The sequence below is a fragment of the Brienomyrus brachyistius genome, unplaced genomic scaffold (assembly GCF_023856365.1).
Source record: "Brienomyrus brachyistius isolate T26 unplaced genomic scaffold, BBRACH_0.4 scaffold70, whole genome shotgun sequence".
Lineage (NCBI taxonomy): Eukaryota > Metazoa > Chordata > Actinopteri > Osteoglossiformes > Mormyridae > Brienomyrus > Brienomyrus brachyistius.
This window is the reverse complement of record NW_026042345.1, coordinates 632,168-645,429: the sequence shown is the minus strand read 5'-3', so window position 1 is coordinate 645,429 and position 13,262 is coordinate 632,168. Positions and strand designations below refer to the sequence as shown.

Sequence of the window (13,262 nt, the reverse complement as noted above, 5' to 3'; positions counted from 1 at the left end):
GGGACTCGAACCATCAACTAATACAAATACAAGCATCACTACCATATTCATTTACTATTTATTGATTACCCAAACTTGTGCTATTAAATAGTACTTGTGTGTAGAAATACCATCCATGTATACCAGATAAGGACTGTTTCCCATATTTTTGTCCAACATTGAGCTTTGGCCCCATATACAGTACTGTGGTATTTACAAATCCTCCAGTGTGGGTGATTCAAATTGATAATCAAACTGTGTTTTCTCTCAGCTCACAGATTCCCATTCAAAATGAAGCCCATTATCAAGCAGAGAGCGCTGATATAGAATCACCTTTTTGCACCTATCTGAAAATACTAAAATATTGCTCTGTAATATTGAACCCTCTCTAATTTAATGCTCATTAAATTCCCCTTACATCTGAGGACATGAGACTAGTTACATATAGAATAACCTTATAATAAATCCAAGAGTAGAAGACACACATAGTGCCTAATAGGTTTCTCAGGTTTGCATTCATATTCTGATTAGATATATTTTAGCATGAGCCTTGTAAGCTTGGCATGCTGTTGAACCAGTCCGGTGTTCTCACACAGACTTTATTTAACGATTAAAATAATCATTTTGCTCTTGGAAATGTATATACTTGCAATCACGGCGTGTGCGGCGCCCATGCAATTTCTCTGCAGCATGGTATGATTTTCATCATGTAACTCTTTAGGCATTTAAATGTACCTGAATTACCTTTGGGGGGGGGATGGTAATGTACACGTTCCACAATCAGCGGAGAGACTGACCGCTCCTACGCACTTAACGTGCCGACAATAAGCCTGCAAAGAGTCTCATTCGCTGACGCTCATCGGTGCAGCGAGGAGTCTGACTTCTCTACTCCTACCCTGGCGTTTCTGGCCCTTTCGCTGCAAGCCATTTGTCATTAGCTCACACAATGGTGTTTGACGAAGGCCGCCGTCCAGCCCACCGGATAGCCCTGCCCTCCCCCAACCCTCAGGCAGGACTCATAGGTTCCTAATTGGCATGACAGCGAGATCGATATACATGTGTGTGTGCATATAATACATAAGACCCTTGCACTTTATTCAGGACATTAATTGTTTGTTTTCATTATTTACTCTCTATTACTATGTGCGACTCTTGCTCTAGGTGATTCTACCAAGGCCGTAAATTATGGGAGGGTTGTAATCCCCTCCTCCCAATAAAGAAAACCAACCAATACAACACCCAGAACCCCTTAAATGGGGGGAGACACCCCCCCCCCACAATGCTCACCCCAAAGTTATACCCTTGGATCTGACTACCTCATTTCAATGACAATAATGTTGACTAAATTATTCGTTCTTTTTTTTTTTTTCTTTAAATCCTTCGCAAGACTTCTATGGATGTTTTCGCCACCGCATGGGGATTAACTGCGTTTCAGACCACTCAGAGATAATGGAAAAGAAGGTCTAAGGATGTTCCATCTGAGCAAAGGAGCGATTGGGTATCAGTCTGCAGAGGCCTCCAGTCGTGATAGACGACTGTAGGGTCTCCCTCCAAAGGTCTGCGTTGGTGGAGGACCCAGCACCAAAGGGGCTCTGTTCTAGATATATAATTGTAGTAAAATAGACCTGAATAGACTTGAGACGAGACACTTTATGTTCTTAAATTTACAAAAAAAAAAAAAAAAGGTTATTTCAAATTATAGCCTTATTCTTACTTTAGCACAGTAAGATTTGGATGAGGTCTGGGGGATCTCGGCTGGGAATGCGTTGGGGTTGTGACGCAGCGAGGAGGGCCAATGAAACGCTTCGGGGCAGGCAGCGTGGCAGGCTAATAAACTGCTTTGTCAATCGAAAAAATTATGGGGCACACAGACGTGATTTTATACCTGCTGGGGGGGGGATCATGAGCATTAGCTGTTATCGCAAGTCTTGAAAAAGACCACAGAGGTAGAGATCAACTAAGCTACCAGTATCGCAGATATTATTGTTCAGCAGAACATGTCAGTGTTATTTTCTAGCAATGTGGTTTGTGGTTCAGCGGTTTGGGATGCTTGGGCAGTGATCGGAAGGTCGTGAGTTCATATCCCATGGTCTGTAGGGTGATTTTACACTTGCCCATTAACCCCCAATTGCTCTAGGGGCTGACTGACCCTGCCTTCTCAAAAATGTATATCGTTTTGGATAAAAACAGCTGCTAAATAAATAAAATATGAAAGTCATTCATATGCATCCTTCCAAAAAAACAACAAAGGATCCCAATTGTCACTGTAGAGCTTATGAATAACTGATATCCATTGTCAGAGGGAGAGCTCCTACTGTAAATACGATATTTAAAGTTACAACCCTTAGCTGCTTTCTGAGTAAACACAAGAAAGACCCAGTAATAGCAGGTACGTATTATTAAATAAGTGAATGATTACTGCAGTATGACAGTATATAAAGACGCAGGGTTTTGGAGATGCCAGCCGTCTTGTTCGACTTGCCTTGGGTATGCGAGTGAGGGCGGGTGCCTTGAAGTTTGAGCCGTGAAATCGTAGGAGATGACTTTGGAGATGGGAGCGTCGCCGCACTTCTGCGGGAAGAACTGATTACCAGAAGAATAACAGAAGCTCCTGTGAGATGAGCGGTGGACAGCCGACTGGGGCTGGTGAATGGGCTTGTGGGGTCATGTGCTGCTCTGCCGTCAGGACAAGGTCTGAGGGACCACGAATTCTGCCCCTGGTAAAGGGTGTACAACAGCCCACTGGCTACCTGCAGAAACTCCATCCATCTATATATCCATCCATTTTCTGTGCCCACTTGTCCTATGTAGGGTCGCAGGGGTCCGGAACCTATTCCAGAAGCTATCTGAGAAGCAACTAACCCAGGATGGGGTGCCAACCTATCACGGGGCACTACCTGCAGATCCACCCATCCATTCTCTGAAACCAATTATCGAATTCAGGGTCACATGGGGTCTGGTGCTTATCCTGGAGGCTTTGGGTACAAGGCAGGGAGCCACCCAGGATGGGGCGCCAACCCATCACAGGACACTACCTGCAGATCTTATTAAGTTATTTAATTAAAATATATGCTTATTGTTAGACCCAAAATACTAAAATTAATTTTTCATCAGGGTTCCCCAATTCCGGTCCTGGAGGGCCAGTCTGCAATACAATTTTCAGATTTCCTTGCTCAAACACACCTCTTAAACCTGGTAAGTGGTTAGTGAGTTGAATATGGTGTAATTGAGCAGGAAAATCTACAAACGGTGTCGCAGGCTGGCCCTCCCGGACCGGGATTTGAGAAGCCTGTTCTACAAAATTCAAAGGGATCCTAAGAATGTGGACGTGAAGGACCATCCATGACTCCTGTTTCATCAAGCATTTTCTCCACGACCTGCTGGTTGGCGGTAAATTCTTGGCGATTTTTAGATGGACTGAGACCAGGCTCTATGACAGTGTGATCTTAGCAGTAAGCGTTCTTCTGAATTGTGTTCCTGTGAGCCAATCACCAGACAGTGTTGCATTTTTAAGCACAGAATGATTTTAGAAGAAAGTATGAAGTATGACAATGTACAGCTTCTTTAAGACAATACTGGCAGGATGTGGCAGGCCCTTGCAGGGGTGATTATAAGATTTTTTAAGGTGGGGAGTATGAAAGGGTCTGTAATTCATGCACAGGGGCCAGTTTTATCATTAGCCAATCGTATGACTTGATTTGGTGAGTGACGGGGGAGCATAAACTCTGGGGTCCAATCAGCTTTCAGCTGGGGCAAGTGCGAGTCTCACTGATGGATCATGGTGGTCATTACCCTATAAAGTTAAAAATAAATAAATAAATAAGGATAAAAATATGACAGACCTGGCTAAACATCTGTCCATTTATCAGTCCATCCAACCATCCATTCATCCATCCATCATCTACCCATTTATCTTGGTATGGGTCAAGGGATGGTTAAACATATATGAATACATTTATCCTCATAAAATGCTAGACAGTCAATTTTGGCACTTGATATTTTTTCACTTTGACAGCTCCTGGATGACGATTTATAAAACTGTCAAACAGTTCAGAAGGACAAAAAGTATCGAACCCTTGTCAGGTCCTGCTTCCTTCATCATTTTGATGAAGTTATTGTTTTATCTCCCCTAAAATGCTAATTTATCGTCACCTTCTTTGGCTCGTTCTTCAAAACAGGATTAAAAGGCCGAGAGGAGGAACGTGGGCCAGAGACGTCAGCGATGGCCGGAATGAAGATTGCTTCTCAAAGTGGCAAGTACCCCGAGCTTATCTTCACCTGTCAGCCAGAGCGTGCAGGCAGTGTCTTAGCCAGCCACGGCCAGATAATGGATGATGTGTTCCCACCATCTGAATGCCGTTACTCCTCTTCCTCCTGATTCATCGATTTATATAGCTATTGAGGACTTGATTGATGGCTCGCCTGAGTGGGGAGAGTCGGCAGAAAGGTCACTCTCAGTTCCTGACATGAATGCTGATCCGGTTTTCGCAAAGAGAGACTGGTGAGGACTCCTGATCGAATTCCTTGATGTGGAGTTTTTTTTTTTATTTGTCGTTCTCTCGTTTGTGTTTAGCTACCTTAAGTTCGCCCAACTGTTGGCTACTCTGTGTCAGTATAAACTCCATGTATATTATTACTAAAATCTCTACAGCTGTCAAAAAGGGCTTCTATTTTTATTTTTGGTCTCTATACTGTACGTCTACCCCAGGTGTGCTCCCTGAATATTATCAGACAGAAAGTCTGATTTTAAGCTGGATATATATACAATTTTTTTTAGCTACACATGCTACATTTTTAGCCACATATATTTCATTGTTTTAGCTACACATGCTACATTTTTAGCTACATATATTTCATTGTTTTAGCTACACATGCTACATTTTTAGCTACATATGCAACATTTCTTTCTACATTCTGGCTCTGGGTTTGCGTTTCCTTGCTTGGATTATGTTTTATTTATGTGCTGTTTTTCTACTCTTTACTCTGTTTTTCGCTCCCCCACTGTGTTCGCGGAATACCGGACTATTAAAAACTTCACAGGGCATATATTGTTAATGTAAGCCTTGTGTTTGGTTATGGTCAGGACTGTACCACTTAGGTAGGGAATATGGGGGGGGGGGAGGCGTGGATAGCCCGGGCCTTCATAGTTATAGTGGTCATGTGACCTGAGTGTGAAGTATAATCGTTTGAAGTGTGGGTTCGATAACTTGGCTGTTGAAAAATATTACTATAGTCTTAGTCATCTCTGACCAGAAAAGCTAGTGACATTCAACTAAATGCATAAATATACCAAAGATTTTGTTATTTATCGGCAGTGGGAGGGGCTTGTCCTTAAAGTAACATGTGCCCTTAGTGCACATGTATTGCTGGTGACTCAATGAGCAACACTTATTCAGAAAGTAGGCTAGTATTAAAAAAAAAAAGCCCGGAAGGCAAAGCTTTAACTCTTGAGGGGACGTCATGTTCAGGCCTCGGTGTGCTGGGTGAAATGCAGAAGTATCACTACCGCAGGTTTGTTTAGAGCAGTATTTCTCAAACTCGGTCCTCGGGACCCACTGCCCTGCTTGTTTTCCAGCTATCCCTGCCCTACACACTGCTGATTATCTGGATCAGGTGTGTTCAGTCAGTCAGAAGATGATAGACATCTGGGACTTGTGTGTGGGGCAGGGATAGCAGGAAAACAAGCAGGGCAGTGGGTCCCGAGGACCGACATTGAGAACCACTGGTCTAAGGTGATATGGGAGATACGCACTCATCCCATCGGCGTCCCGACTCACCCTCTCCGCTGCATTTCGGTCACTGCCATGCAGCGGTGGCTCCCGTCACGTGAAATCCCGAAGCCAGCGGCGTGATTTGACAGCAGCGTTAATTAAAACTGGGAAAAGCGATCAGCAGCTGAGCCGGGGCGGTTTTCAAATGCCCAGGCGGTGACGAGGGCCGTGCTTATCGCTAATTAAAATTAGCAGCCTGGTGCCTGATGGAAGGCTCCTTCGAAGGGGTGATGGTTGGTGGCAAGTAAGGAGCCTCCCTGTCGTGACACCAAGCAAGGTTTGACTTTTGGAAAATGGAGTACGCTGTTTCCCACGGGGGTCTGCTGGCAATTTGAGAAATTAGATTGAGAAAAGGCAGGGGTGGGGCATGAGGTAGGGTGAGGGCAAGGTGGGGAAGGCCAAAGCAGAATGTCAAATGAAAGGAAAAGCAGTTTGCAAAGTCTGACAGTTTCCTTGATGATGGCACCCTGTCGGCGCCGCTATACTTTGCTGCCTTGCGATTGGTCAGCTTCAGCCCCCGGGGGCGGAGTCTGGCTCAGTGGCTTAGGATGCTGTGCCTATGATTGGAAAGTCACCGCCTCAAATCCTAGGGTTGCCAGAGTGATTTCTAAATTGTGGCCCTGAGCAAGGCTTCTAACCTTAATCTTAACAGATGTTTCCCCATTTCTGTACAGTGTAAAAATGAAGTTAGACGCTTGGATCTGTTCATGAAATTGATCCAGTTATTTTCTGGGATAATTAAATTAATCCAGCTTTTTTCATTCATATCTTGGGGTCTTATTTGCTGATTATATCTAGTCTCTTAGCAAAATCTATCCATGATTGAATAATTACTCTGCTTCATTAAGAATATTACAGTGGAAGCGTTGCACCTGTTTCTTATTTGAAAATCATACTCACAGAGTACAAGTCAGGGTTTTCCCTAATTTTAGCTCTCTCATCAAAATAAAACAATGGAGACTGAACGACTTGCAGCCCACAAATTATAATGTCTAGATGCAACCTAAAAAATTTATTGTTATATTATTGTTATATGGAGATTGCACAAGGTCACATTCAGACATGTTATTTTATTTGGTACCCGCCATGTACTGTAGCACCCAGCAGAACCGTCTTTGGTCTTCAGAGGGTTCAGGAGCCCAGAGATGGCCTTCTGCCCACCTATAGAGTGCTAAGCTGTCATTTTTGCACTTGTGACCTTCCTGTTAGTTTTAACAAGTCTGGCCATTCTGCGCCTGACCTCCGTCATTAACAAAGTGCTTTCAGCCCCTGAAGCAGCCCCTAGTTGGACACGTTTTGTGCTCATCATACCATTTCCTGTAAACTCTACACCCTGTGCTGTGTCCCAAGACGGCGACTGTTTCTGAGACGCCGGAAACGACATGTTTAATTATGTCAGGTTGGAAGTCATGCACATTAGCCTCGCTGATGCTCAGCCTGACGGTCAGTGGACCTCGGGAGCCCATCTGCACGCTGTATACATGCGGATGCAGCTGGCCGCTGAGTGCAGTAAAAAATCGGCGTCTGTGCTTGGGGATTCAGGCTCTCCCTCAGGACTGCATGACCTGGATGCTCTGGCCATTGTCTGGCTTGTTTAAACTTCAAACTGCACCTTGACAGCATATGTTACCGCTATATTTTTTTAAAAACACTGCAAGTAAAACGTATCTGCAAAAGTATATACAGACGCTCCCTGTGAGATGATGATCCGTCTTACGATATTTCGACTTTACGATGGGTAAATGTTTTTCACTTTCATTGCATTGTTCTTTAAATTACATGAGATATTCAACATTTTATTATAAAATAGGCTTTATGTTAATGATTTTGCCCAACTTTAGGCTAATGTAAGTGTTCTAAGCATGTTTAAGGTAGGCTAGGCTAGGCTATGACGTTAGTTAGGTTAGGGACTGTATTAAAATGCATTTTCGCCTTGCGATAAGTTTGACAGAACAGAACCCCATCGTAACCCGAGCTGAATCAGTATTGTTTAAAAATCATATCTATAGTTTTAGTATTCTAAACATGTTTTGTTACATGTTATATTTAGTTTTATGATATGGTGACGTACACACATCTGCCAAGGCTCATTCAGTCCTGTCCTTACATATCTGTCAAAGGTTTTGAAATATGTATCACAGGGTCAGATTTGTCATTTGCTTCATTTTAATTGTGGTTACTAGTTGCAGTTGTGCTCACACCCAGCCGAATTAGACTCGCAGATTATAACCCAGTCGATTCCCAGCTCTGGAGAACCCCCCCCCCCCCCCCCCCCAAATCGATTCCCTGTCAAGAAGAAAAAAAAAATCCGGTGGTTTGAGGAAAAGTCCATTTACCTGAGCAACGGAGGCTTTATCCTGAGAGGCGGCTCAGGGGCCCGGGCTCAGCGGCTGTGGGGCCCGGGGTCAGCGGCTGTGGGGCCCGGGGTCAGCGGCTGTGGGGCCCGGGGTCAGCGGCTGTGGGCCCGGGGTCAGCGGCTGTGGGGCCCGGGGTCAGCGGCTGTGGGGCCCGGGGTCAGCGGCTGTGGGGCCCGGGGTCAGCGGCTCAGTTTCCTGGGGTTGGCGGCTCAGGGGCCTGGGGTCGGCAGCTGTGGGGCCCGGGCTCGGCGGGTCAGGGGCTCAGGGTTGGCGGCCCAGGGGCCTGGGGTCAGCGGCTACCTGCAGGAGGGGGAGGGGCTGGTGACCTCATTAAAGTACGTGGTCACGGCAGCGATAGCTGGTGGGTAGCGATGGTGGGTGGGGGGCTGTGGCAGACAGCAGATAGGGGGAGGTGTCACCATCCATTATCTCAGAAAATCTCGGATCCCGGGCAGCCGGACCTCGTTGCGTCTCTGCCGACACTCTGGGCTGGGAAATGGGCGTGGCGGACAAGCCTTGTGTAATACGCACTGTGGCGGCCTAGGTGGCGCTGCAGTGCTGTTCCTTTAAAGTATATAAGGAAGAAGGGGCTGCTGAAGACTGATCTGCAATCAAAAAGGGAGGAACAAAGTGTCTCTGACCAGTAGGACGCAAACACATAGTTATTCCATCAGGGATCCAACCGCAGCAGTAATGGGAGGATCAGCACAGGCAGGCTTGATGCTCGATGGCCAGCTGTACCCCAGGTCCTGCCACACCTGCCCCATAGCTTATGGCCAGTCACACCGGTGAGTCATTATTTTACAAGCTTGCAGTTGTAGGCAGTTATACAAGCAATAATTAATTAGATTCATGCGTGGGCAACAAAGAGGCAAAGTATGAAAAGATCCTGCATGCTAGAGAGGGCATCCAGGACCAAAGCAGAAACGGAAGCTGTCTGGCCGTCATACACGTAACTAAACATGTGACTCCAGGAAGACGCCGCCCATGTGCCTACGGAGCTTCCAACTGCACGTTTATATTCATGCCGCTATAATGTTCTGTTTACTACTGTTTATATAGCAACTTAATGAAGGTTTGGTGGGATTCTGGGTCATTTTGCAGAGGAGCCACTCCCCCCCCCCACCACCGCTGGATGCCCCGCCCCCCATTCTCGTCCTCCGTCATTCGGCATTTTGCATAAACGTAATTAGCAGGCGATTAGGGAAATGTCAGAAGGTCGCCTGGATGTTGTGGATGATTAGGGTATGTTTACGAGGCTTCCCTCGGCAGCTCGAACTCCCGGCCCCCTTCAGGGTGGGTGGGGGCTGGGGGTGGTGGTGCGTTTTAACGCCGCCACGGTAACCTTTCCCCGGATGATATTAATATGCCGCCACGTTGCCATCTAGGGTTTTAATTGGAGACGACGCCACGTGTTCCGGCGCTCCCAGAGACGCACTTGTGGGGAAGCTAAATGTCAGCTTTGATATTACAACTCTGCAATTACCAGGAGGCCAAGAGGAATTTTATGCAGGTTGTTCTGTTGGGGGGGAGAAGGCCGGGCTTCCTGTGGGCCCTGTGAAAAGTCCAGCTGTGGATCAAGCCTGGTACAGGGTCAGGAAAGATGGTCTGTTGGGGTAAAAATGGTGTTTAATACTGTACCTCACATTGACTCCCGACACTCCAGATATCAGTCTGGATGCTGAGCAGGGGTGGAGCCAGAGAGGCACTGGCCCAGCTGAATGTTGATTGGTTCACCCTCCTGTCACTCACCAATTCCAGACACATCACTGGGTAATGATAAAGTTGGCCTCTCACTATAAATTATGCCTCCGCACCCAAGGTTCTCCAGGCTTGTCCAGTACTGCTCTCCTGGAGGCTGGAAAGAGGCTGCATTCAACTGATCAAGGGGCAGGCAGCTGGGGAGCAAGGCAGGATGGCAGGGATGGGAGTCATTGTTTGCCATTTTGGCCTTGAATTGTTTTCTCACGTTTGTTGATGGTGTCTGTGTGCATGTTGGGCTTGGCAGGAGAATGTGTGTGTTATGAGCGTGTGCCAGGACACCGCTTGTGTAAATCCCACACGGACACGTGTGTTTAACATGCCAGCGGTTCAGTAGGTTTTTTTAAATGCGTTTGCTTTGGTTCTTGCGGTTCAGAATGGTGTGATTCCACCTCCATGAGGCCGGTGCCCCTGGGTGAGGCAGTTGCTCGATTTGGGCTTTTAATGCACGGTGCTGTGCTCTGAGATCATCCACATCCAGATTATCCAGCTGTATACAGTAACCCTGCAGAAAAACAAGAAGGAAAAACTAGCTAGAGAAGGTGTTACTCATGGGGGTGGTGCAGCTTGGGTTGAATACATTTTTTACGAAATATTCTAACATGATGTGAGGGGAAAGATGGAGGCAAAGAGGATTATGGATGGGGTTCTGGAAGATAGCGTCCAGGAAATCTGGAGAGATCTTCTCGTTCTCCTGATGGTCCTACAGTAGCTTGCTGAAGGAGGTGGTCAGCTGATGGTCAGGGTTCATTCCACACGCAGAACTGAGGAAACTAAAGCAGAGACTGAATGGGTGAGAACTGACCTGGAGCGTCCTGGGAAGGGGAGAGGACGCTCGTCTATGAGCACCGCGTTCCCGTTTCTGCTACTCTGCGTTTCCTGGGAGATCAACCAACAGAGAGCGGACCATGTTAGAGTTAGAGCGGTAGAGCTGACTTTGGCGATGTCAAGTCAAGGTAAGTGGGTCTTCTTTGTCTCAATAACAATGTGCAGTAACACAGCTTACAGCGGCCAGAAATAATGTTCTCCAGGATTTTGGAGCCACATACATGCAAAAAAGTGCAGAGACAGACTGGACATATGCAACAAAAACAAGGTAGGTATGACAACTGTAACATGCAGTGTTTATTTTGGCGAGGGTCTGAGACCTGGTAGAAGGTTGGAGACAATGAGCTGTGCGGTAAACCAAGAGAAGTGAAACATCTCCATCGGGAAATTCAGGTGGAAGATCAGCGTGAAAGGCTGTCCCTGGTGACCATTGGGGGCAGACGTAGAGGGATTAAATGCTGGAACATCCACGTGGAAGGTCTTAGGACTTACTTCCTGGGGGGTGCAGAGATATGCAGCACCCTCTGTCAACACAGGCAGGGGTCAGAGGTCACCAAAGGTGTAGGATTAGCCGCAGCGGCTGCGTCTGCTACGACGCCCCTGTGCTCACACGCCGGTGCAAGATTTGTCTGGGTCGGGGCCGAGCACAAGGATGGTCCGTCGTGGGTCAGGAGACAAGATCCGGAGCCGGAAATCTCTGGAAAATATTTAATTTTCTCTCACTGGAAGCTCAAAGACAACCCAGTGCGGGCACTTTTTGAAAAATCAAATAAAACAGCTCTCCGGGTCAACATGGCTGGGCACGGTGCTGTGAATTATATTTGCTGCCGTTACTCGCACTACGACAGAGAGAGGAAGTGGTGTCTGGTGCATGAAATGAATTGGTGAAAGGGCACCGTGGGGATTTGAGCTTCCTGGAAATGCTTTTTTTAACTCCTTCATCCCACTGGGAGATACCGCTCCATGCATTGTTGTTATTATGTTAAACTACGGTAAGACTCTCCCTGGGCGAAGAGGCAAACAGCATCACGTGATATGGGGAGGGATGGAATAGGGGATTTTATTTAGGGAGGGGAATGAAGGTAGGCCTAATCAGGGGCACAGATGGTGGGGTGGCAAGGGGACATGTCCCCCCAGTTATAAAAATAAATTATGAAACTTTGATATGTAGCTTCGTTAAATATCGTGATGTTTGACCTCATCAAACTGTGCCGACTTTGACGATCTGCTCACAGCATGTAATCGTTGCAGACACCCACTCACACTGCCTCTCACTGTCTCCATTTGTAGGTAACCAGCATAAAGTGCACGCATTCCTACAGTATTAGCCTTGATAGCTTTAATTTTTTTGACTTCTATGGTGACCTACTGATTTAACAAAGGATAAGTAACTCAAACGCCGATGTCACTTTCTAAAACATTTTATTCAAAAGCCATCTATACCTGCCGCATTTGTGACTTTGCGCATTCTGTTGAAAAAAAAAACTAAGATCTGTCACAGTGTTCTTTCAAATTGGAAGTAATTCAAGTAGATGAAATTTCTATAAGGCTTAATCAATACCAAGCCTTTACTGGATACAGTTGTCAGCATATTTTCCCATATCTGTGATTGGTTAATTTATGTTACTGCACAAAGAAAGACTTCATCAAAATTTGACCTAAAGTTAAATTATGTCTGTTAGAATAAAGCTATAAATCTATGAACGTGTCCTCACATAACATGTAGCATTATATTATACTTGGTCTCAGTGAATTTTTAAACTTGCAGCCAACTGTAGAGAAATCTGTAGTTTATGCAGTTGTCTAATAGGACATTTCTGGGTGAGTGGTAATTCTATAGCAGACAACACTGTAACACTGTATCACTGTGCCTCATTAAGCATGGCTGGATAAACTTAAGAGTTGAGACCTTTTGCTCACTGTGTGGTCCCCCCCCCCCCCCCCCACTTCGAAAATCTCTCTTCTGCCCCTGGGCCTAATGATGGAGGAATGAGATAGGAACAAATAAGGGAAGAGAAAATTATGCTAAGGGAACAGGGGTTGTAGCAGGGATATGACCATGGTGGGGCGAGGCAACAAGGTCTTGGGACCTCTAGTGGCTGCGCAGATACAGACCTTTTAATAGGAGTTTTATACAGTAGATTAATGAGCCCAGAAAAGGCATGTTGCGTGATTTCCTGCTGACCTGTGAACTTCCTCGCGTTCGCCGGGCCGTTATCAAGGCTGTTATCAGCATGTAGTGACTGTTTTCAGCTTCCTTAAACACTCTGGTACTCGTGTGTTAATTTTACACATCGCAGTTTTTTTTCCCCAAACATTATACAAATCAAATCACTTTTATCGTCACATTACTAGAACGGGTGAGTGAAAGTCTTGGGTCAGGTGTTTCTGTTTGCAGTGCAGTATATTAAATAAATACAAACTATGAAAAAAACATCTGTACAACAGTGTGCTGTATGTAAACTGTACATAAAAGAACTGTACAACAATATACAGCTCTACATATACAGTATACAGACAGTATGCAGACAGTATGCGTACATTATACAGACAGCATGCAGACAGT

At 45.9% G+C, this 13,262-nt stretch overlaps 1 protein-coding gene across 5 annotated transcripts in view; it reads left to right on the top strand.

The window, feature by feature from the left end:
• Nucleotides 1-13,262, top strand: part of lingo2 (leucine rich repeat and Ig domain containing 2) — a 219,669-nt gene that overhangs the window by 120,744 nt on the left and 85,663 nt on the right. For all 5 annotated transcript variants that reach the window (XM_049002614.1, XM_049002613.1, XM_049002611.1 and 2 more), the window contains one exon: nt 4,158-4,232. The gene's annotated coding sequence lies outside the window, so the exon portion shown is untranslated. The remainder of the gene's footprint in view (nt 1-4,157; nt 4,233-13,262) is intronic.